Source organism: Coturnix japonica, chromosome Z (assembly GCF_001577835.2).
Source record: "Coturnix japonica isolate 7356 chromosome Z, Coturnix japonica 2.1, whole genome shotgun sequence".
NCBI classification, from domain to species: Eukaryota; Metazoa; Chordata; class Aves; order Galliformes; family Phasianidae; genus Coturnix; species Coturnix japonica.
This window is the reverse complement of record NC_029547.1, coordinates 41,265,647-41,291,632: the sequence shown is the minus strand read 5'-3', so window position 1 is coordinate 41,291,632 and position 25,986 is coordinate 41,265,647. Positions and strand designations below refer to the sequence as shown.

General features: G+C 38.7%; 1 long non-coding RNA gene across 2 annotated transcripts; it reads right to left on the bottom strand.

Moving 5' to 3' along the window:
• Positions 1-4,700: 4,700 nt before the first annotated feature.
• Positions 4,701-25,749, bottom strand: LOC107306356. 2 transcript variants are annotated; one of them, XR_001552088.2, is made up of 5 exons: positions 25,613-25,749; positions 25,462-25,509; positions 23,946-24,002; positions 10,312-10,389; positions 4,701-6,372 (listed from the first exon to the last, which is right to left on the bottom strand). It is a non-coding gene; the product is annotated as an uncharacterized LOC107306356 (long non-coding RNA). The 2 variants fall into 2 exon arrangements; XR_001552087.2 differs by having other exon boundaries at positions 25,462-25,742.
• Between the last annotated feature and the right edge of the window lie 237 nt (positions 25,750-25,986).

Below are 25,986 nucleotides of genomic sequence, written 5' to 3'. Positions count from 1 at the left end.
AAGAGAAGATGTGTACTTTAAGGCATCTTTCAAGTTTAACTGTGATATTGAGAGACAGTTTTCAGTTCTGTTGTAGTTTTTAGAAAGTCTTAACCCAAAGGACCTCATGTTTTTCTTAAAATCTAACATGTTGCTCTGAAAATCAAAAACCAAGGTCATAATTTCTCTGGCATTTGCAAATTTTGAATTAGTGTGCAAACCTTCTGATTAGTCAGATTTAAAAGCTTTTCTTCTGAAGCAAATTTAGATACTGCTAACTATGGACTGGAAGGGACCTCTAGAGGTCATCTAGTCCAAGCCCCCTGCCAAAGCAGGCTCTCTACAGTAGGTCACACAGTTAGGCATCCAGATGAGTCTTGAATATCTCCTGACTCCACAACCTCCCTGGGCAGCCTGTTCCAGAGTTCTGTCACCCTCACTGTGGAGATGTTCTTACATATATCGGTGCAGAACTTCCTATGCTCCGGTTTCTGGCTGTTTCCCCTTGTCCTGTTGCCAATCATTGCTGAAAAGAGTCTGACCTCATCTCTTTGCCTCCCAAACCTTAGATATTTGTAGACATTTATGAGATCCTCTCTCAGTCTTCTTTTCAAAAGGCTGAACAGGCCCAAGTCACTCAGCCTTTCCTCATAGAGGAGATGCTCCAGGCCTTTTATCATCTTTGTGGCCCTCCACTGGACACTATCCAGGAGATCCCTGTCTTTTGGTACAGGGAAGCCCAGAACTGGACACAGTAGCCCAGGTAAGGCCTGACCAGGACAGAGCAGAGGGGAGGATCACCTCCCTTGGCCTGCTGGCCATGATCCTTTTAATGCACCCCAGGATGCCATTGGCTTTCTTGGCCACCAGGGCACACTGCTGGCTCATGGCCAACCTGTCACCCACCAGGTCCCCCAGATCCTTTTCCACAGAGGTCCTTCTCTGCAGAGCTCCTCTCCAGCAGGTCATGTCCCAGCCTGTATTGATACTTGTAGTTATTCCTTCCCAGGTGCAAGTTATTCCTTCCCACTTGCTTTTGTTAAACCTCATCTGGTTCCTCTCTTGCCCAACTCTCCAACCTGTTCAGGTCTTGCTGAATGGCAGCACAGACTTCTGGCATGTCAGTCACTCCTCCCAGCTTTTTATCATCAGTGTACTTGCTGAGGGTGGACACTATCCACTTGTCAAGACTGTCAATTAAGATATTGAACAAGAACAGACCCATCAATGACCCCTGGGGGACACCACTAAGTATAGGCCTCCAAGTGGGCTCTGTGCCACTGATCACCACTCTCCGAGCTCAGCCAGTCAGCCAGTTCTGAACCCATCTCACCATCCACTCGTTTATCCCACACTTTCTCAGCATCTTCATCAGGATGTCATGGGAGACAATATTGAGTTCCTTGTTGAATCCAAGGCAGACTACATCCACTGTTCTCCCCCATCCACCCAGCCAGTGAGGATATCATAGAAGGCTTTGATGTTGGTTGAGCATGACTTCCCCTCGGTGAATCCGTGTTGACTACTCAAACTTCTCTCTCCCAATTGCTTAGAGATGCAGTCCAGAACAAGCTATTCCATCACCTTTCTGGGGGTGGACATGAGACTGACCAGTCTGTAGTTTCCCAGATCATCCTTCTTGCCTTTCTAGAAGACCAGAGTGACATTAGCTGTCCTCCCATCTTCAGGCACCTCTCCTGTGCTCCAAGACTGGTCAAAGATGATAGAAAGTGGTTCAGCAATCACCTCCACCAGCTCCTTCAGAAACACATGGATGCATCTCATCAGGGCCCATGGATTTGTGCACACTGATCCCACCCAGATGCTCCCAGATCACCCCCTCCTCACCCAGAGGGAAGCTCTCCATTTCCCAGGCTCTCTCTCTTCCCTCCAGGGTCCAGGAGTCCCAAGGGGCAGTCTTTGAAGTGAAGACCAAAGCAAAGAAGGTGTTCAGCATCTCCACCTTCTCAGCATCCCCCATTACTAGGATATCCCCCTTGTCCAGAAGAGGACCCACATTATCCCTAGTCTTCCTTTTACTGTTCACGCACTTTAAAAAAACCTCCTTATTATCCTATATCTTCTTCACCAGCTTCAGCTCCAGTTAAACTTTAGCCTTCCTTCTCACTTCCTACAGACCCTGACAACACTCCCGTACTCATCCCAAAAGGACGGGCACTTTTTCTACATTTCATAGACCTTATTTCCTTTGACCTTATCCATTATCTCCTTGCTTATCCACACAGCCTCCCTTCCCTGACTCTTAGTGACACACCAATCTTGAGCTTGGAAGAAGTGCTGTTTAAATGTTGCCCAGCTCTCAGGGCCCCCCTAACCTTCAAGCATTCTAGCCCACAAGATACCACCAAGTAGGCCAAAGTCAGATCTCTGAAAGTCCAGGGCAGCAATCCTACTTTCGCCTTACATCTTGCACTCAAAATCTTGAATTCCGTCATCTCATTATTGCTATATCCTGAGCTGTCCCCAACCTTCACATCCCTAACAAGCCCATCTCTGTTGGAAAGAACAAGGTCCAGAAACACCCCCTGCCTCGTCAGCTCCTCCACCACCTGGGTCAGAAAATTATCTTCAGCACGTTGCAGGAACTGCCTGGATTATACATGCCTAGCCATGCTGCTTACCCAACAGATGTATGGGAGATTCCCCCATGAGAACCAGTGCATGGGATTGCAAGGCTACTTCCAGCTGCTTATAGAAGGCCTCATCAACTTCACCTTTCTGATCTGGTAACCCACAGTAAACCCCCACAAGAGTCACCCATACAAGCCCACCCCTTAATTCTCACCCACAAGCTCTCCACACATTCTTCACCCTCCCCCAGGTGGAGCTTGATACATTCTAGTTGCTCTCTCAAGTAAAGGGCACTCCTCCACCTCACTTCCCCAGCCTGTCTTTCCGAAAAAGGACATGGCTCTTCAGGACATTACTCCAGTTATGCAAGCCATCCCACCACATCTCCATGACTGCAGTGAGATCATGGCCCTGCAACCATACATGGATCAGATCCTGTTTAAAGGGCAGACCACATCTGGTATCAACTGGAACACCATTGCCTGTATTTATAGAAAAAGTGTTTCATGCTAAAATAACTGCATTCTATGCTAAAATGAAATCTGTCTTCTATATTCTAAGCATAGCAAATGCTGATAATACTTTTTCCTCCAGTAACACTGCTTTTAAAAGAAGAGTATACCAGTGTTCTTTCAAACTTTGTTGAACATAATGGAAAATACCATTTTAACTGGATTCATCAGAGGTGGAAAATGAGAAGTACTGTAATTGCCATGCATATAATGCCAATGTATCCCCCAGGGATTATTAAAAATCCTATCAAGTCTTGCATCTAACTCAGCAGCTTTAATAGAGTAGCACATAAATACAATGTCCAGCAGTCATAAATTCAGCAAGGTCTTCGACACTGTCTCCCTCAGTATTCTCCTGGAGAAACTGGCAGCCCATGGCTTGGACAGGTACACTCTTTGCTGGGTAAAGAACTGGCTGGATGGCTGGGCTCTGGGAGAGGTGATAAATTCAGTCACATCCAGCTGGCGACCAGGCACTAGTGCTGTTACCTAAGGGTCAGTATTGAGGCCTGTCCTATCTAATATCTTTACTGATGACTCAGATGAGGGGACTGACTGCACCCTCACCCAGTACATCTGCAGATGGAGGAAGTGTTGATCTGCTTGAGGGTGGAAGGACCTACAGAGGGATCTGGACAGGCTGGACCACTGGGCTGAGACCAATGGGATGAAGTTCAACAAGATCAAGTGCCAGATTCTGCAATTTGGCCACAACAACCCCAGGCAATGCTGCAGGCTCCAGGCAGAGAGGCTGGAAGACTGTAGAGTAGAGGAACCAGACCTGGGTGTATTGGTTAATGCTCGGCTGAACATGAGACAGCAGTGTGCCCAAGCAGCCAGGAAGGCCAATGGCATCCTGACTTGTAACAGAAAAAGGGTTGCAAGCAGGAGCAGGGAAGTGATTATCCCACTATACTCAGCACTGGTGAGGCTACACCTCAATTGCTGTGTTCAGTTTTGGTCCCCTCAATACAAGAAAGACATTAATGTTAAAATAAAGGCAGTAAAGCCAGTGAGGGGTCTGAAACACAAGTCTTATGGGGAGCAGCTGAAGGAACTGGGATTCTTTAGTCTGGAGGAGGCTTGGGGATGACGTTATTGATCTCTATAACTACCTGAAGGAAGGTTGTGGTGAGGTGGGGGTCAGCCTCCTCTCCTATAGGGCAAGACAGAATGGCTTCAAGTTGTGGTAGGGGAGATTCAAGTTAGACATCAGGAAGTACTTCATCTCCAATAAAGTGGTCAGGCACTGGAACAGGCTGACCAGGGAGGTGGTGGAGTCACTGTACCTGGAGGTGTTTGAGAAATGTTCAGCTGTTGTACTGCAGGACATGGATTAGTGTGAAATATTGGTGATAGGTGGACAGGGTTGGACTAAATGGTCTCAGAGATCTTTTCTGATCCTGGTGATTCTATGATTCTATCATTCTATGATTCTATGATTATTCCCAGATCCACTTCAGTTATCTTAGTGGCAATTGTTTAGCAGACAACAAAAGGAATCACCTTTTGGATCAACCAGTATTCCGGAAAAAAAAATGATAGTCATGTAAAGAACAGGCGTAAAACTAGCTAAAGGAGCGCTCACGTTAGAATAAAGAAGCGGAGACATCATGGTTACCATTAGAGCTTGCATATTTATTGAACAAATCCTACTAAAATAGCTAAAATACATTGGGTACTTGTAGTGCATTATTAAAGATCACATTGTTACAAAAGCCTGCATTTTCAGCAGTACACAACTGCAACTATACATAAATGCCACAACTGCTGAATATTATCTGCTGCTCTATATACAGCACAATAGATGAATCTAATCTATTGGAAAAGAAAAGAGATACAGAAGGAGAGGAAAGGAAAGAAACCGAGGAAGTGCAGTGCATGCATTGGTATTTAACAGTCAGAAGCTAAAACAGTTCAGAACAAGGCCTGCCCTGTGAAAGGAAGAGCTAAAAGACAGAATTATATAAAAAATTAAGGTGGGCTTTCAGACTGTGTCTAACACAACAACATCCCATGAGTAAATGATACTGCTTAGTTTTGTATTTTGTGTTGTTTTGTATTGATAGATATCTGGGAGCAAGAACAAAAATGTAAACCTCGTGTGTTGACAGTGCTGTGGGAATGTACTCTTTTCCCCTATAGGACTTCACCTCTCAGAAGTCTGCAGTAGGTTTCTTGCAATATCCCCTATTTTATGTATTAGAAGAGGACTTCAAAACTTGTCCTGCTTCCAAAAAGGCCTTTAAAAATGACAAAAATCAAAAGAGATTTTGAGAGGTTGCTTAAAAATTATTGCTTGTTTTTCTCCATTAGGTGGATAGGAGTCAGAAAGGAGATTTTATATAAATTACAGTTTTGTGATTGCTCCCACTGTAACTGCAAGTTTGTGAGTGGACCCTGACAGGGAATCAGTTCCTCACTTGTACGCTATAAGTAGTTACTCACCTACAGCACTGAATAAGAAAGCCACACTGAAGACACAAGTAAACAAGTCAGTCCAGTCTAAAGAACAACATTCAGAAAAACAAAGTACCAACACCTTCTCAGAACATGGAAATAAAAAATAACTCCATCAGAGCTACCTTGCCAAGGAGCATATTTAAAGTCCAAAATAGCACCATTCATCAGTGTCTCAAATCCCGTGGCAGCATCACAATCACTTACCACAAGGAAACCATGAGTTTCATACTACTTCTATACATCAAAAGAGTACATGGATAAAATATAGAGATATACAGACAATTGATGAAAATAAACTACTAGGTTCATTACATCTAAATGAAAAAAAGGGGGACTCTCAGCCTCTGCAAAAAGCAGTTAGGGATGATGAAAATGGAGAGAGTAGTTTACCGGTTTCATGTAAGCAGTGGAGTTTGAGTAGTGGAAGACATTGCTGTGGTAGAATCAGGCCTGAGGGCCCACCTGTAATGTTTGTAAACATGGATTCACAGTGTGAAATTCTGAGAGCTTTCGCTTGAGTCAGAATGTTAAACCTAGTTTTATGGTACACATTTGTCCACTGTTATTCTCTAAAGCAAGGCTCAGAGTCCCATAGTTTCTTCTTACACTTGATGATTTACACAGAAACAATTCCCAATATATGACACCATGACCTCATCAAACCCATACACCATGTGTGATACAAATGGAAAAATCATGACTAAAAAGTGTAGAGGTAATTGATTTTGGTGAAATGGTGTCCATCCCCATTTACTGGAGCACAGCATGCCCCTTCCACTTCACCTTCCTTCTTGCGATTTACTTCCTTTGAGATGGGGAGACATCCCTGTGGAGAGGAAAAACAGCATTAGCTGTGATTCTCTGAAGTATGCCTGGTGGGTCTTCCCTTCTCACGTACTAAGGTATTCAGCATCCCCTAACTTTGATTCAGAAGTAAAAACCTACTAAGCATACCTTAATCAATTGTTAATACTGATGCCACTGAAGGGAAAAGATTGTTACATACCAGGCAAGCTATGCAACATCCAAGGAGAAGTCTTTTCTAAGGCTGAGCAAGTGTGCCACAGCAGACAAAGGATTTCAGTTAGGTCAGCAACAGCCCTCCACCAGGAAGACTGTCCACTTGGTGCAGCTGGGAATACCCCAGCCATCCTAGCAAGTTTAGAGGGGAAGATGCTCTGAAGACCCAGCCTTTTCAACAGATCACCATCGATGATACATTCCTACACTACGCAACACAAGCTTTCTTGTGCCCACCAAACCAAGGAATTTCAGTGCCCTTTGTAATGGCTGGGGTTGCTCAGGCCTACAGCTGCACAGGCAGATGCGTGTGCAGTACTTCTGGCATTATTACAAATATGGCCATGACCAAGCAATTACGAATTTTGCACATACGCAGCAGAGAATGCAGGTGAGTGTCTCAGTATAATGAATGAAAAAGTCAAGGCCACCACTCAACAGAAAGTACTGAGCAGACACTAAAAATATAACTCAGTACTAACACAAGTGAGAAAAACACTGCCCAGATTACTATTTTCAAACAAATTACCTTGCTCATTTGTTTCTATAACCCAAGCTCTGTTTTGTGGCTCCAGCTGCCTCCAACATAAAATTGTGTCTGAGTTATGAAAGATTATTTCATTACTGAGAGAACTTTTTGCAGATTAACCCTCTAATTTTTTAAACACCTTATGTCTTATGCATCTAGCATACACTAATAAGAGACTTTTCTGTAATACTTCATTGAAAAGAACACTTATCCTTTCCATATTGGGAAATCAAAGGCTCTGTAGTGTAATACCGTGGTATCTGAAAAATTAAGGAAGCAGTATGCCCTGTTACCCACCTACCTCTGAGACCATTTCATTAGACTGAAGCCTAATCAGCAACATGAATACCTGTTTCAGTTCAAGCCTCAGTAGGAGGCCTAAAGGCTAAGTACAAGCTTAAAATACTTTGCTAGTGGTATGTCACTATGGCATCTTAAACAAAAATAATGTGCTTATTAGCCATACATTCCAAGGTTTTGAAAAGATCTGTGTTCTGGTGTTTTTTGTTGTGTGTTTTTTGTTGTTTTTTTTGTTTGTTTGTTTGTTTTGTGTGTGTGTGTGTTTTTTGTTGTTTTTTTTAAGTGTGTATTTAAGAGCTCAAAGTTGTAACTGTTTTATTGATTTTAATATATATTTTAATATGTTATATTTTTAATACATATTGATCAAATAAGATTGATTATTTTAAAAGTTTGTTTAAGAAACAAAAATTTTCTTCTCCAAGTACAATTATTCTGACAGCAGGGTTTTGAGTTTCTGAATCAGAAACTGAACAAACAGCAGGATCACAACTACCTACAAAGTGCAGTTTTCAGGGTCTTCCCTCTTCTTTTCTCTTTTGGCTCTTCAGAGCCATAACTTTCACTGGAATGTCCATATTTGTCATATTTGCGAGCGTTAAGAATGAAGCCACACTAAGGCTTTCCTACCGCATTTATCACAGATAACAGGCTAAATTCTGCTCTCAGGCACACAGCTTGCCTTGGGGCTCTGCACTGCAGCCAACCAAATTTTCAGCCTGAAAAGGCTGAAATCCTTCCCTTAGGGAAAAACGGTGCCCACACCCATAGGGGCATCAGAAACTTACAAACTGCATGGGTTTCACTCAGTAGAAATGCACAAGTCTGCTAGCTGCAGAAGAATTAGTAGAAACATGATCTTGGCTGTGTTAGAAAGAGAGTGGAGAGTGAGAAAATGATGTTTAAATTCTAGTGACTGTACAGGTACGTTCCCTCAACGGACACCAGAAAAGTCCACCCATGGGACATTTTTGCTCTTTTGTTAACTAAATTTGCTACCTGTGTGTCATTACAGGATATGAGAATTAGAAACTGACATATGCAAACAGGCACACCACACAGTCCAATGGTCTGGGCAAATTTCCAAAAGTATTGTGTTGGGCAGTTCCTTTTCAGCTGTAAAAACAATCTCAGTACTGAAATTCCGCCATACAATCATAAGATTAAAAGTCCCATATGACCCTGCTGGGTCGGGAAATAAGTTGTCTTTAATAAATGTATCCTTTTATGCTTGTTGGTTGCATGAGGGGGAAAAAAAATAAAAACAAACAAACAAAAGTGAAACAAGAAAAAATTAAAAAAAAAAAAAAAAGGAAAAAGGAATTTTTTTTTTTTAATTAACTTTATTGATTTTCATTCATTCTTTCAGTAGCTCAACCTGTTTGGCACTATAAAGGAGTACATAAAATGTTGAGTCGCAGAAGGGCTGAGCAGTTTCTGCAGTTCTCTCAAGAAATTTATCCTGATTAATTTTATAAGCGTGGTTAAAAATAATTAGATTCCAGCAACACTGGGTTTTTGTTAAAGTTTCTCCACGAGAAACTGGATTGTGTGCAGCTAATATTTAAATTGCTTCTGAAGATTAACTGTGAAATAAACTGAAAACTGCTTCTAAGCTTATGCCAAATATCTTCTGAAGAACTGCATAAAGGTCAGAATGGTAGTGAAAAATCAGGAATGCAATAACTTTAAAGGAAAAAAAACACCCTATAACACTGTATAGTTCAGAAAGCTATCCCTTTTAATGATTTTCTTCTTTCCAAGATATGTACAACATAAAAACGTGGCCTCTCATAAAGCCAGTAGAACACAGCATTGCTACAAAATATGTTGCACATAGCTCATAACTTTATTCCAGATAATTAATAAAATTAGCTAAAATTGACCACATTTGACCAGTTGGTATCTTTGTTTTAATCTGGCACTGCTATGAGCATATTCAGATGAACTTTTAGAACACTGAAGGTTAGGAATGGCAGTCCCATCATATATGTTAATTTAAAGGAATCAAATTCAAATGAGTCAGTTCAACTATAAATTTTAGAACTTCCTTTATGAAGAAATATAAGTAAAATGTAGAGTTATCCAGATTTTGCTAAGAAGGAGCCAGAGTCTAGATAGTAACGGAAATTTAATCAAAACAGTTTTCCATGTGCTTTTATTTGCTGACCTTGCAGGGTTTTTTCCCAGACTTTGAGTCATTAATGAATGAAAAATGAGAATAAAACAGTTCTGAACAACTGTTCTAAGTTCCTATGCAAATTTTGAATTCAATTTGGGATTAATGAAACCAGCAATGGTAACAGAACAAAATCTTATCAGTCATGTCTGATAAACCACATCTTCTGACCTTCAAACTTAAATGTCATGCACTGTAAGCTTGTTATTTAAGCCAGGTAAGGCACAAAATTTCACAAAGAAGAACAACAGCCCCCCTTCCTTTCCTGTACATGATCATTTCCTCTTTGTTAATAAGTGACAACTGCCAAAACCAAGCATTCAAAACTCAGATGTCAAGCCTGAAAACTCATCAGACAGACTTAAAAAATCTGAATTCTTGAAAGTTAACGCCTCCTTTCTGGTATGTAGCCAGTAAGAGTCCATGTTTCATTTTAAAATGAAAGCTGAAATTCTCACTTAACTGCTTGGCTCATTGAGCCTAGACTTCAAGAAAAACAGAATATCATAAGACTCATGGTGGAATCATGAAAGCTGACTACTCTCTTGAAACAGTCATATAATATAATCCATTGAACTGTCAGTGTTCTGTGGCTTGTTGGTTTCTTTTTTGTTTTTTCTTTCTTTGTTTCTTTCTTTCTTTCTTTCTTTCTTTCTTTCTTTCTTTCTTTTTTCTCCATCAGAAAACTTTCATCTTAGTAAACTGTTAGATGAGAGAAATAACATAAATAACTTTACCTTTAGAAATCCCCCATCTCCATGGCTGGTTGGAAAGATTTTCTGGCTAACCCAAATCGTTTGCCTTGGCTGATAAACCTGTAGCGACACAAATACATACAGTTTTAGGACAGGAGGGATGAATGAAAATGAGTGAATGAAGACAATAAAGATGATTACCTTTACTTAATTACAGGAGACAAGGGGAACACAACTTTGACAATCCTTTAACACTGAACTGTGAACTGGAACTTAATACCCTCTAAGTACATTGAGCATTGTTATAATCTTGTGTCAATACCCAATATTTTAGACTTCAAAGGATCTCCAACGCATTGTATAAGATAAATGAGCTGTCAGCTGGCTTTAGTGGTTATGGTACCAACCTAGTGTCGCTCTGTGGCAGTTTCCTATGCAACCATAGGAGAAATGTTCTGATTTATCCTGCCTGAGATAAGCATGCTTCTCCTGGGCCCTCCCCACAAATAAGAGGTTAACTTACCAGAAAAAGATTGAGATTCATGGCAGGCAATAGCCTAAAGTGGGCAGCTGGAGCAAATGCTAAGCAAAAATATTTCAGTTACTACCATGAGTCTGAGCTGGAAACCCCCTATACTTCAGACCCTCATCTTCAGAATGAAGACCAGAACATGTATCCATCTCACTCTCCTTAAGCTCTGAAGTGAAAATTACAAGTTGTATACAACACCGAAGACCTTAAATTTGTTTCCCTGGTGGGTCTGCCCAAGGGGCCTTTGGTTTAAAGAATACAACTCTTTCTGCAAGGTGCTTGAATATCTAACAGTTTCAAGCTGAACATGATTAATTACAGCATTCAAACTTGTTCACACCTTGGGAATAAAAATGTGCATTGTCAATGAAATTCCTAGAGGACAGGCTTAATTCGCCTGCATGCCATTGTATTTGTATTGAAGCCTGAGAAATATTTTCATTTCTGTATAGCTGCGCTTTGAATAGTTGTCACAACTGGACTGGGTGTAGCTTGAAGAAATTATTTGGAGATTATTTAAATCATCATTTGAAGAGAAAACTTAAAACTCTACTATAAAGTAGGAAATGAAGGAGAGAAATTTAAAGCATAAGGCCTGAGGCAATGCCTGCTACAATACATCCTTCTACGATTTTCAGTGCAGTGCTGCCTACCAATTAGAGCATCAGGAGTTATTTCATACTTGGGACTACTGCATGATCTCAAAAAAGCCAGTCATGCTCCCCAGCTATGGCTGACATACGATAACACAGAAAGTGCTCTGTGATTTCATTGGCTAATGTTCTCTTTGAATCTCTGAGACACTCTAATGAAAGATAATACATAAACCCTGAGCTCTCCTGTTGATATTTATAATCATTGACTATGCAACCTGTACCTATGCCTTTATATTATTTACGTAGTCATATTCATTGTGTGAAAGCTCATGACATGAAGTAGAAACAAGGCATGCACATAAAATGGGCAAATACACAAAAATGTGTATTTTCCACCAGAAGGAAAGTATAAGGAACAAAAAATATTATTAATTATGATGAATTTGTTTATTTTCCAACGAGTCTGGACCAGATTCAGGTTAGTGTATAGGTCTTGTACTCTATATTACCAATTTAAAAGAAGTAAAATAACACCTGACACAAAAGGAGTCTTTAGACATGCATTCCTAAGAGCTTCAAGAGGCTGCAGTTTGAAGGTGTGCTTTAGGCATCAGACAGGGAGAGAAAGATGTAAACTGTAAGATACAGCAACTACTCTCCAGGTGGTGCTTTTCAAAAGCACCTACTGTGGCCAACACTGTAAGATAAAAAGGACCTGGACCTCCTTCACATGCTGCTAAGTCCTGAACTGTGGTAACAAAGAGTTTTCACTACCTGTCTTTGGAACAGTTTTGAAAGGCCAAAGAATCACAGCTTGGACTGTCTAAGTAGAGGAAATTACTGGAATGAAAAAAAAGATGCCCACAAGGAAAATCCCACTCAGGATTTTGTATAACCCACCAGGAGTGGAAAAGAAAAAGTTAAAACAAAAAAAGACATCTTGGTATTTTGCCATGCTGTCTGTCTTACAAAACACAGAAACTTCTTTTACATTCAAATATACCGATACTATGAATAACACAGCAAGAACATTAAGTCAACAACAGCATCTTGAAACAGCTGATGTAAACACTGCAACATGAAAGATGATCTACAGGGAGAGAAGAAGCTCAAAGCAATGCTTCATTACAAAACAGGACGTACGGCTCACTGCATTCCAGCTGTTACCATAAGCAAGCACTTCAGATAAATGCTTTCATTGATACACACCATCCTCTCATTTCTTAGTTCTTCCTGTATGACTACTATGAGAATACAAGCTGGCTTAAATAGCAGAGAACATCAGGATTTAGAAAAGAATTACAGAACTTTAGGATACATTGAAAATTGAAAATTGAAGTTCCTGCAAGTTTAAACAATGCGAAAGAGCACTATGCTGACTCAAACTGATAGCCTCTCTCATTAGGGGAACATTAAGCAAGTAAAGTTTAACTATAAATCGTCAAAGTGGATCACTTCTAAATATCTGACTAACAGCGTTATTAGCCTTGGAAGAAACTTCTGGCAGAACATGTGATACACAAAACTTTCACTTTCAGAAGTCAGAGAAAAAGCAACCAGCTGGTGTGGGACATGTTGTCTGAAGTAGTGTTCCACAACAACAGTTCTGACCAAACACTGAGGCCAACCATCCATAAGGAGTCATGACCTGTAAATAACATATTTTCAATTTTTTACCCCACTTTCTTGGAAAAAATAAAAAAATAAAAAAATAAAAATTACCACTATAGATCAGAAAACACAAAGATGAAGAAAATGAAAACCTAGTTTATTTAGGTACTACAGCATTCTTTTCTCCATTGTTCAGCAAACCAAGAATCCTCTTTCTGCTACTGCAAAAGTTCTGTTTAACCAACATTTCAAAACTGAAATGCCTATTCTTCCATAATGAGCCAGTGAACCTTCCATAAACCTCTGTCCTCTTTAGGAGCAATAGTAAAGGAGCACAGACTTCTGCCTACCTTAAAAACAGACAGGTAAAAAATTTTTACAGAGCTGGAAGTAATTTACTGTACCAGTTAAAATGCTAAAATGATTCCTTACTACCCACTCTCCATCCCTATATATGAGAAGCATCTTTCAAACAGTCAGAAACATTCACCGTGAGGAAAAACAAAACAAAACAAGACCAGATTTAAGATACTCTAAACTTAGTATAATGAGCACTGTTAAGCATTTCTAAGTTTATTATAGTCAAAAAAAATAAGCAAGAAAGACCCCAGAATTACTTTTCCTATCCCTTTCTTTTTTTTTTTCCCTCTCCCTCTCTCTTTCTTTTAATGTGGGCTACAACACAATCCCTGTTCAAGTCCATCTCAATCTAGATTCCCAAACTAGAAGCTTAAGAGAAAACCAACCACTCTGAGTGCAGCAGGAGTCATCTTTTGAGTGAGAAGTTTCAGTTCACTTCTTGTAATAAAAATCAATTAACGGTAGAAGGTGGGGGAGGTAGACTAGAATTATAAGAAGAACACTGTGAATCCCTAAGGTCTGGTAACTCTGCACTAGCATACCTAGGGGGAAAAAAATAAAAGGAAAATTTTTACCAGATGGATTATCAGTCTTCCCTCAGACACAAATGGCCATGGGCTGGAGAACAGGGAAGTGTAAAAAGGCAGATGTATATGTTGAAGAGAAGGAAAGAACATATCACCACACCACTCTCATGGTGCACCAACAATTCACTCCTACCATTCTGAAGGCATTTCTATACCTCTATACCTTTAAAGTAGATCAGAGCTTTTTCACCACCACTGCTTTGTGGTGCTATAACACAAATCAACAGCACTAGGACTCTAGAAGAAAGGTTGTCTACTGTCTCCCTTCTGTCTCTTCTCACCTCACTCAAAAAGCAACCCGGAGATCTTCTCCAATTGTGTCTTGATGTATTTTGTATTGCAAAATTAGAACACTGTTGCCTGCTAAGTTGAAACAGTTATTTCTTGGCAGTTTTTTATGACTTTTAGAAACCAGCCCACTTGAGAAGTAACATGTACTTCTATATCCCCCAAATGACTCCTACTGCAGTTAAAATTCTCCTCATAAACAACAGTCCACCAGCACCATACAGATGCATGAACAGTACCAGTTCTTTTAACATAAAATAATTTGTTCTGTTAAGGAACTGATAAATTCTAAACAAAACCCAAAGAAAACCTGTGCTAGGATCAATGCGTGCTTTATCATTTCTGAATTGAGCTGATACAACTATCTGCAGGAGTTTAAGATTGTGAAGGAAGCATTATGATAGCCTATGACACTAATTTCCTCCATGTCCCAAATCTTGCATGCAATATTTAATACATATAGCAACTGTCAGCTGAATAGTTGCTGCTTCTCAAGAATTTAGTTGGGTGACAGACATCCTGCTGCCAGTCAGCTTTGTCTTCTGAATCTTCCTGAATGCAAGGACACCAAGTGTACTCATCATCTTTCAAATAAAGAGGAGCACTGTCAGTGAAGTTTCAGTAAAACTTCTTTTTAACTTCTGTTCAAGAAGCTGAAGTCACAGTCTTGATAGGCTGTTTCTGAAACACAATTACGGAGGAAGCTTTCCCTATTAAATCATCAGGAACCACAACTTTCCCTAGTTAAAATGCAACTTAATGAACTTAAGTGATTTAAAAATGCTTTGATCAATAGCTCAGTAGGTTTGAGGTCTCTCTGTTTTGTATACATGATTGTTTTTTCTGCATGGCTCTGCATCACAAGTCTGAGCTTCTGGTTGAGGTATTAACAGTTATCCTAGTAAGTTATTTATTAGCTATTTTTGCATTTTCAATGTATTGTCAGGGCAGGAGATTTTTCCTAGCAATCACACTTTCCACATCAACACCATAAGCATTCAAAACTCAGTGGGAGAAATAAAAAGGTTTTTTTTTTTTAAGGTCATTTCACACATCTTTCGCACTGCAAATAAAAGTAGATAAATGGTTGGAGAGAGCTGATGAATAATTATGCTTTTGTTCTCTTCCAGACTGGGACTAATCCAAGTAGTTTACCTTTCTGAGTAGTCCTTACCTGCCCACTACAGTAAGAATTAACACATGACAGTATATTGGCAGAACATAGCAAGTCATCTGCACACCTGAGCTTGCCTTTTAACTTTTGTGCAACAGCATCCTTTTCTGCCTCTGCCTTTTCATGGGGAAGTTATTAACTTCTGTGTTTTATTCCTCCCCATCTGATGACTCAAAATCACAACCCCAAAGAGATGAAAAAGACTAAATGAGACAAGTACACTCTCCCTTGCATCTCCCTCCCTGTGCTGTACATGAATTAGCAAGTTTATTCATTAGGTTCTTGTTTCAATTTTATGTTTGGTTTTTGATATCTTTTTTTCTGTAGTCCTTGTTCATCATTTCTTCAGTTTCTGCCAGTTTTACAGAACTAGATGTTACCCACTATTTCTCTAAGCAACATAAGGAAGTGATCTTGGAAGTAATTTTCCTATATTTAAAACTTCTCATAAAAAAACATCATCATCATCCATTATTTCTTTCATTGCTTTTAAAGCTTGTATTCTCCAGGTTACACTTAAGTTATTTCTATGTAGCCTTCTATGTTGGCTCATCTGCATCAGCTTCTTCAAAGATATCACATTTGTCTTAATCTACACTGCATAGCATGATTTTTTTTTTTATACATATGTGCTTGCAGAATGCCATGTCATATACAAGAAAATAATCTGAGTGATTGTGCAAAATTTACTAAAATATATCATCTTAAAGACTATTTCATCTTACTGCCTCATGGCCTCTTGCTGCAGAAAAAGATATTGGTACAGGCTAAGCAAGCATATTTTGCCACCAAACAGTCTCTTACCTGACTACTGGCCTCCAGAACTGAGCAAATACAGTGTTCAGGAGGGGAAAAACAAGCTAATCTAGCTTGAGTATGTAGTCAGCACATTCCTGCCAAATTCTTCAGCTGGTAAGAGCCCCTAACAGAAATGTTAGCAGCCTTCTGACATACATGATTGAATGAGGTTAGTTACAGAAAACAGTTTGTTCTCCCCCAGAGAGAAACCTTCCCCACACCATCTGAGCATAATGTAATTTTTAGGCAGAGAGATCAATTTGGACTTTCCTGTACTAGTCTGGATGAATTTAGTTTGTATGCTACAAGTGCACTCATGCTGCTCTTTTTCTTCATTAAGCATGCAAAAACCATAGCAGAGCATTGTTAATATTTACCATGCATGTGAAGAGTAAGATGAAAAAAAAAGTAAAATAAAAATAAAAACAGAAATTAAAAAGAGTGGTACATTGTGAATGTTGTCATAAACATCCAACTTCTGTCTGAATGCATGAATTTAGCAAACATTTTTATTATCAAAGTATCACGCTTCTTGAAAGGAAAAGAAATGCAATTATTTCAGAAGAACAGAAAGAAACAAATGTGTATTTCATGGAAAGTTCCATTAGCCAATAAAAAGCTGTAAACTGCATTATTCCAACAGTGACTTTGAGTACAGACTCTGAAATGATTCAACATTACAGAAGGCAAATAACAAAATAAGCCCTCAGAAAAACGAACTCCAATACCTGCCTGAAACTTAAAACAGTATCTGAATATTGGTTACCTCTGAGTTCATCATTGGTCTTCAAGCACAACCAAATAGAGAAATATTTAAGTAGTAGCCATTTGTATCTTTGCCTAATGGTAACTGCAGAAGTAGATGCACTCTACGTCTCCCTACAGAGTCGGGTAAACAGCAATGTTGAGGACTGAAGGTGGCATGCCCAAGCTCCTCACTAGTTTCATACCCAGTACTGAAAAATTACTAGAGTAATACAGGAGGGGAAAAAAAAAAAATAAAATGGAAATTTTGGTCATGGGCTGACTGAAAGTCCACTCAGCCCAGTCTCCTCACTGCATAAAATTTTGGTTCTAGGGGAAAGGCCAGCAAGAACAGTGGCCAGCAAAGGTATCCTGGACAAAGAACAAAAGGAAAAAGCCCTGAACACTCATTTCTACAGTGTGACTTCCCAGACTCCTCCTTCCAATTTTGAGTTACACAGAGTGCATACACTGAGCTAAACTTCCAAAGCATAAGCCATGATATAATTTCCTACAAATTCTCTAAATTAATATAACTTCAGAGGACTTAATGTACTGACTGCTTTGGGCTAAGATGTTTTTGGGGCTGTCATTTTTTTTGTTTAAATTTCTCACATGTACCAGAAAGATGAGTAGAAATTCATAGTGATTTTGTCCTCTAAGTGGAGGAAAGTTCATAGCCACTGCCACCTGCTCTCCTGCGGAGCCTAGCAGTTAAAAATTCCTTCATGAGATTTCAGTCCTTTTCACAAACAACATATTTCAGGCAAGTATTGAAAGTGCCAGCAATAACCAAGTAAAAGAGAGACAGAACTACACCGTATAGCCAGTACTTACCTCATTAAAAGAGATGAAATGGCCACAATTGATGATATTGTAACAGGTGTTTGAAAGCATTATGGTACACTTAACCTGCACAGTCAGTGCATCAGCCACATTATCAGGATTTAGCATAGCCTAAGTGGTACTCCAAATATAAAACACAACATAAACCGTATCATACACGTCACATCATTTGAAAAGAATAAAATACCTATGGCTTCTGGGATTTATCCCATCAGGAGACAGATAAGAAAACAACTTTATCTGTCAAGTATTGTTTCTGATTTTCTGTTGCCTTATGCAATGACTTACCTCAGAAAATAAAGGTAAATTTTACCACAAGATTTTATTCTGCCACCAAGAAGAGTTATTTAAACTCACATGTTTTCATACTGGGGATTTATCACGGATAAATCAATGTCAACATAAAGAAGGAAGGAAGAATTGTTTACCTGTAAATTAATATACTGGAGCAACTATATAATGTAAATATATGCCTTCTAAACATCAGTGTTCTAAGATAAAGAGTTCATTTTGACAATGTTCATATTAAGCCAAGGATTATTATACCTCTTGAGAATACACAAAATCCTTTGAAATTTTAAAACTTGTTTCCATTCTATGCAAGTAGACAGACAAGAGCTGTGTTAACAAAATTAATACAGAAACATATCTTCCTGCAGGATGTGCAAATGCTACTTGTTTTGAGGTTGTGGTATTTTGCTTTTTTTCTTTTTTCCAATATAGTTTTCACAGAAGAAAACATCGGGAAAACTCACAGGAGCATCTAGGCAGGGAATCATTCAGTAGTGTGACAGTTAATGTGCCAGAAAATGCAGTCTAAATTGAACTTCATGTAACCCTCAAACAGTGATTCACAGTATCATTCTACACCAAATATTTGAGAAGAACATCTTTGCACCTTTCCAGATTGCATCCTCAACCAATATAGTTCAGTGAGGTATCAGAATGAATAATTATTTGAAATGAAAACAAAACACAAATATTTAAAAATCCCATCCCAGTCAAGGATACTAACTATATTATACTATTTTTTATGAAGATGCTCGAGGGCTATTAGGTATAGTATCTCTCCCCTTTCTCTATCCATATGCACAGTGACAAGAGCTCAGGTGGAAAGCAACAGTATTCTGACTGAAATAAATAATTGTTGGTTCAGGCTTTCAGTCTCATGACTTAAAAATCAGTACAGTATTACAATAACACAACTGTGTAGCATTACAAGGTGTATACAAATTCTTATTTCTGATTTTCCAGAGTTTCAGTCTGTGAAAAATGTTCAGTAAAGTTTTGTCCTGGAAAAAGTGTCAACACTGTTTTCATCAGATAGAACATGCTGGTGCATAGTTGAAAAAAAAATTAGCACCCAGAGGATACATGGTTGAGACTGGGAAGAAATATATATGCAGAAAATTTTGTTTTTTTAATGTGCAGATGAGTTGCATCACAGAAATACCCACAATATCTGCTTTGGACAAAAATAAGTTTTCTTAAACTCCTTTTCATATTTTTCCAGCCATAATTAAGTAAAGGCTTTGTTTTGTTTTTATTTTTCTGCATATTTGAGCATATTTGAGTTAGCAAAAGCACTACAAGTAGTGAATTTTAATTCCTGTATCTGTATTTTAAGCTGCTATGCATTTAATTCTCCCTATGTTTTCAGTAATAAAGGAGCATTGTGCAAAAAAAACCCCAACAACAACATTTTCGCACTTACTTCTCTTGACCAATTTCCATCCATGGCTACATAGGAGTATAACAGTCCTGCAGGTCCTCTGCGACTCTGAACTACCACAATGGAGATGTCAGTTCCAAATGCAGGCTCAGCAATAACTAACAAAGCAGTATAATTTTCCTCATGCCAGATCAGCAGTTATATTTGCCCAATGTGCTTCTATTATCAGGCTGAACACAATGTCTCATCCTAGTATCTCATTCTTATTCTTCAGAGCATAGGAAAACGCCTGTCTCTGGCCAGACCAGTTCCAAGCTCCATTTTCCTCAAGCAGACCTGAAGCAATCAACAGTCATTTAAACCAAAGTGAAGTCATTTTACAGGCACTGAAAATTAAAATAAAATCTTAAATACAAGGTTTGCCTCATAAATATCTTCACTTGATTTACATGATGTTATGAATTTCAGGAAGAAATGCAAAAAGATATGGGCTGGTGATTTTCTTCCCCTTTGTCCAAATGAAGGCTATCACCTGTTCCTGCCTGGATTACTGAAAAGCATCATTTCCTTGACCATTTTCCTTTCCAACAAACTACTGTTCTTTTTCTTCTTTCCTCCTTAAGACTATAAAATTTAGAGAATGCAAATGATCCTGTGCGATAGAACAAGCTGAAAATGGATGCTGATCAGACAGGATATGCTAACATAACTCTTCAGCCCAAATGACCTTCCACTGATATCTTTTGCTTTAGGATATCATAGATATTCCTTACAATTCGTAGCCTTGAGATTCCACGAGAAAGATTCTAAAGCTATTTTGTTTTAAAAGAAAGTTATCTTTCTAATCATGTAAAGTCTTAAGTAAGATATAAAGATGCTGTAGAACATTTTTTTATTGTCAGGTCAGTCAAAATTAAATGATTAAGGATTAATCTATTTACTGATGGATACTTTTACCAACTACTGATAAACCCGTCATTTAAATTCCTTAAGAACAACACTGCAAACTGACAACTGAAGTCCAGAAATTAACTACAGTATGAGCAGAAGAACAGGACATACCTGAGTGGTTGAGAAACCAAAACAAACCAAACAAACAAAAAACCCCCACCAACAAAAACCAGAACACATTTTGAAAGGTCTAAAATACCTTTGTAATTTCCTTCTTTAAGGAAGAGAGGGAGGGTGAGGGAAGGTGTGGCGAGAGGACAGCTTATAAGAAAGGGGAAAGTCTCTCCTGGTTTTGTTAGGAGTCTTCTTTAAGGTCAGAGAAAACTGAACTTAGAATTCCCTCTCAGTCATCTGACAAGAATCTTCATTTCAATGTCTGGATCACATAAGCCAAACAGCTTCTAAAACCCTCTGTTCTTTTGTGGCAGTTTGTTTGTTTTGTTGTTTCTTGGTATCTAATAGTTTAAAACCTTTTTTTTTTTATTTTCTTTTCTTAAATAGCAATAAAATCTAAAATTGTCTGTTATGACATAAAGCATTTCCCATGAAGGTGGACTACTAAAATTCCAGTATTTCAAATAAGCCTAGCATGTAAAGTTACCTCAGGACCTCACACACTGCAAATTAAAAATAAAAAATAAATACTTTTTTTCCTATGTGTGGGCACTTTACAAGCAAATAACACATAAGTAAGGACACGTCTTTAAATGGCACGTATTCTTGTGTAAGATGGCCCAAAATACCCATGAGATGTAACCCAAACTACACTTCTTTGACTTTTTATCTCCCTTTAAATTACTTCTTCAGTATTATATAGCTCCAAGAAAGATTAATTAACCTGCTATGAGGCAGTAGTAATTCCACATCTAGGAACAGAAGCAGCACTGAAAACTAACCAACTAACCTACTACATTGTTGGCTTTTTTCGTTTTTGTTTTGTGTTTTTTTTTGTGTTTTTTTTTTTTTAATTGTAAACAGTTTAAGAACATCAAGAAACTGAGACGATAAGACAGCGAAGTTACACCAAGAGTTAATTTGTTCTCACTAGGTAAGTTTATTCTGGTCACTCGTAATTGGTCACTGTAACACTCTGGTCACTGTAAGTTTAGCTAAATAATTAATGAACTTTCAGAGTAGCTATGTAGGGAATAAGCAAAGCATTTTCCCCCCCCTTTTTTTATCAAGTTTGGTTGAGCCTGGTGAATGTAACAGCTAAATTCTCACTGAATAGGGAAAGCAGAATAGAATGTTTGAATGTGCTCTTACATTAAAAACAAAGCATGCACTGTTACATTCATGTGTTTCAGTGTAAAAAGTGTTGATATGTAAATAATTTTTCCTGTGCATCAGAACTGCTAAAGAAATGCTTGAAATAAATACCAGAACTGTGCTAAAGCTTGTCCACTGCTGTAAGGAAAGTAAGTCAGTGACCTGACTTCACATCACATCCAGTGATACTGCAACAAAAGTGAAAGAAAAAAAAAAGGGAAGGAGAGAAAGGAAGGAAAAGAAAGAAAACAAAGAAAGAAAGGGGGGGGTGGGGGGGGAAAGAAGTAAAAGAAGCAACGGAAAGAAAGAAAGGAAGTAAAATAGTGTCAGTAGGCAAAGAGATCCTGCCAAGTATCACATCTTAAGCAACTTTCTAAGTTGGAGCAACAGCTCATCTATCTTTCAATACTGAAATACTGAAAAACTATCACAAACAAGTAGAATTAAGAATTTTCATAACAAATACAAAACTTTTCAAAGAAAGCCAGATCAGATTTTGATTTATGTTACATTGCAAAAACAAAAGGTGCATACCCACCTCAGAGAACAAGTGGTAATTACCTATTACTTTCTGTATTTGGATAGTTCTAACTTGTATATTATGTTCTGGCAAGGAGATTGTTTTCACAAAACTGATTTCCGTGACTACCACAGGAACCTTGCTAGATTTACAGGACCATCTGCTGGTAAAAATCAAAGGCTATTTTATGCCTAACAAAACTTAGAATAATTTTTGTTCCAGATATAGGCTTATATTGCACATAACAGCCTGCATACCAGCTCAAAATGTGGGCTGATTGTCACCTTGGTGTTGGTAGAAAAACAGTTTCCTTATCCAGTATTCCACAGTTGTGTGAACAGAATGTATTTTAACATGATTTCTATTCACAGAATAAGTGAATCATTTCCCTTATAATTCCTCACCCCCAACTATTCATTTCTGTACAGATGAGCAAAGCACTTTGATGAAAGTATGTTCCAGAATAGATTAAAACTCCAGAATTTGCAAGTTTATTTTTGCAGATGGGAATGATATAAAATAAGGAGCCTTAAAGGAAAAAAAAAAAAAAAAAAAAAAAAGATTGCAGATTACATATTTTATTTTAAACATCTTTTGTTTCATCCTCCTCCACATCAAAACAACTTCAAAGGCCCACAAAAGTATAATATAATGCAATTAATTTAACCCAATTTTCATAATAGTATGTCCTTGAAAATATCACGCATTATTTTCCATCATATACAAAAAATAATCTGGGGTCATTCTACTACTTACTCAATTCTAATTTAGGCAAGGTATTGTCCCTTATAAATTAACATATTTTCATCTATGACAGCATTGCACACTAGTAACAATCAAAATAAATCCTATTTATGTCCACATATGCATCCAGGAATAGCTGTGTCTTCAATCAAGAATGCTGCACAACTATAGATCATTTAATTAAATTATGCCTGCTTTACTACTTCCTCTGTAAAGAACTGTCTTTGTCTTGCTGATTTTGAGATACTCAAACATTCCCAGGGAACGCCATGTTCAGAGAATGCTTAGGTGCATAATCTGTTCCATTCTCAAAATTAATACATGCCAGCAGTAATACCTCAGAGTATAACATATGGATTTTACTCAGGAAAACTATCAGCACAAGAAGCCGTATAGAAAATGGACAAATCTTGTACACTCTTCATAAAATATATCCCAAGTGCTTGCAAGTTCAGTTAGGCCTAGACTTTTTTTTTTTTTTTCCCTGAAAGAGATTTGTATTACTAAGAAAAGCCATAATCCATAAAACACTACCAAATAATAAAAACTTGTTTGCATCTTCTGTACTTACCTGACATTCCCTAATATTAAATCTGCTTCGTTTACTAAATTACACTGATCTATTTCTTTTTTCTTTCTGGGGGAGGGAGAGTGAAATTAAGTGAAATTACTGGTTATTGTTTTGTCTGCATGTTTTCCTAAAAGTGTTCTGATGTGTATTTTTCACAGTCACCTAAGCATGCATTTTTGCAATTAAATAAGCCTCGCTACACAAAGAGAGATTTCAGATTTTTATTAAAAAATTCCAAGAAAATCAAAGATTCAACATGCGGAGGCTTTCAAGGTACATCCATCAGTGTATAGCAAATTTCCTTAACTTCAAAAAGCTTGTTTTTATAAATGGGAGTTGGGGGTGGGAAAGGGTTTGTATTTATTTAAAAAACAAAAACAAAAAAACACTTTGCTAAAACAGCTAATTCTTACCATTTTTAGATTCTGTTAAGTCTTGGGATTGCAGTTTCTCTCGGGTAGCACAAGGATCTGAAAGTAATTTAGAATTAAAAAAAAAAAATAATGAAAATGAACAATCAAAACTGTAGCAATATTTAAAAGGTTTTTTTTCTCCAGTGTAACAGTCAGTGCGCCAAGTATAAGCTTTAGTGGTTGAGATTAAAGTTATGCAAATTATTCTAACCACATGTACACTTATATACAATTTTCCTCTGCTTTTCGGTGTTCTATAGGCTTAAATATAGGAAAAAGGAATCCCTAGTACCTGGATTTGTAAAACTGTATGCTATTCATGGCAACTTGGTACTTCTCTGAAGAGTCCTAATGGTTAAGACACCTAAAAATCAGTCAAGGGGACAAAAATCCATCAACCTATGTCTACTGTGAAAGGTGGTCCATTGTTTGCAGGCATACTACAAAGTGTAGTTTTTTTGTCTGTTTGTTTGTTTTTTACAGTTGAGAAGCACACATTATAGTGTCAGGCATTCACAATGCAATGGCCCAGAGAGTAGGTATTTTTGGAAATGGCACTGCATTACATAACCTCCAGTTTTCTCTCTGTCTATTCCACACACACACACACTCGCACGCACACACCTATTTTAAACAGGGAGGAAAAAAAGAGTAGGTCCTGCCTCGTTCAAATTACTGCTCTTTCAGCTGAGTTAAATGGTAGCACACCTCCTTCATCAGTTCTCATAAGCTGGAAAAATACAGCCCTCTTCTACTTATAATAGATTTCTTACCTATAGTGTATATGTACAAGATATAATTAGGTATGAGTCATATGTTTACACACAAATACATACATACACGCTGGATAGAAAACTGCAAACTCATATCTATAAATGGACATAGAAACATTTGAAAGAAAGCACATCACAAAATGCACACCAAAATGCATTTAGTTTTGCGTATTTTTTTTTCCCTCTCTCTAAAGAACCACCCAAAATTTAACTGCTGCACATGCAAAAACGCAGAAGGCTGTTGCAAGAATGACTGCTTTCTAAAAATAAACACCAGCAGCCTGAGAGGAATCCAGTGTCAGGGAGGAGAAGAGGGAGATTCGTTTTACAAGGGAGAAGAAAAGAGACGAAAACCCGATCCTAAAGCCTCGCATGCATGCTAAAAAATCTAAGTGCATAAAATTCAGAAATGCATTTTAGTGATTTCGGAGTGAAAATCCAAAAAAGAAAGGAATTAGTTTTACAAAACCACTCCTCATCTCCCCTTGCATATGTGCAGCACAATCCCCAGCCCAGAAATCCAGCCTCAAAGCACAAAGACAAAGAGTTAAGCACATATACTGCACGTTCTCTCATCTCCTTTAAGAAAGCCTGTTTTGGAAATGTGCACCGAGAGGGTGCTGCAAGCTGCAGCACAGACCAGCTAAGGGCAAAAAAAAGGAAACGAAGATAAAGAAACAAAGAAAGAGAGGATTAATAAAAAGTAAAATGAAATTCTGTGGATTGGAATTGCATATACTTACAGACAAAAGCCCCCGCTCCCTGCTCACTTTCTGTCCTTTCTACATGATCTGAAACACAAATGTGGATTAAAAAAGGGCAGCATGCTACAGAGGGAATTTATAGTTGGGGGAGTGGAGAGCGGGTAGGGGGTGTGGGAAGGAATGACTGCACCTCTTCCAAAGTGCAGCCGTGGAGAAAAAAGGGGGTGGGGGTGGCTGGGGGAAAGTCTCCCTCTCTCTCCCTCTCTCTCGGGCTAGGATTTGGTTGCCAGCGCTGCTTCTATTGAACAATGAGCTAATTCTGATGGTAGCTGGCTGCCCGCCAGCTCCCCCCTCCCCTCCCGTCCCCTCCTTACACATACACACTCCCCTCCGCCCGCCTCCCCCGGTCCCCCACCCCCTACCCCCTCCTTTTCCCTCCCTCCCCCCGCCCGCTGCTGCAGCGCCAGACTGCTTAGTCTGCAATAATCCGCAGCCGCACGTCCCCGCGCTGTCTGGCGGCCAGGCCAGCGACCGCCCCGCCGACGGCCGCAGCGCACGGCAAGG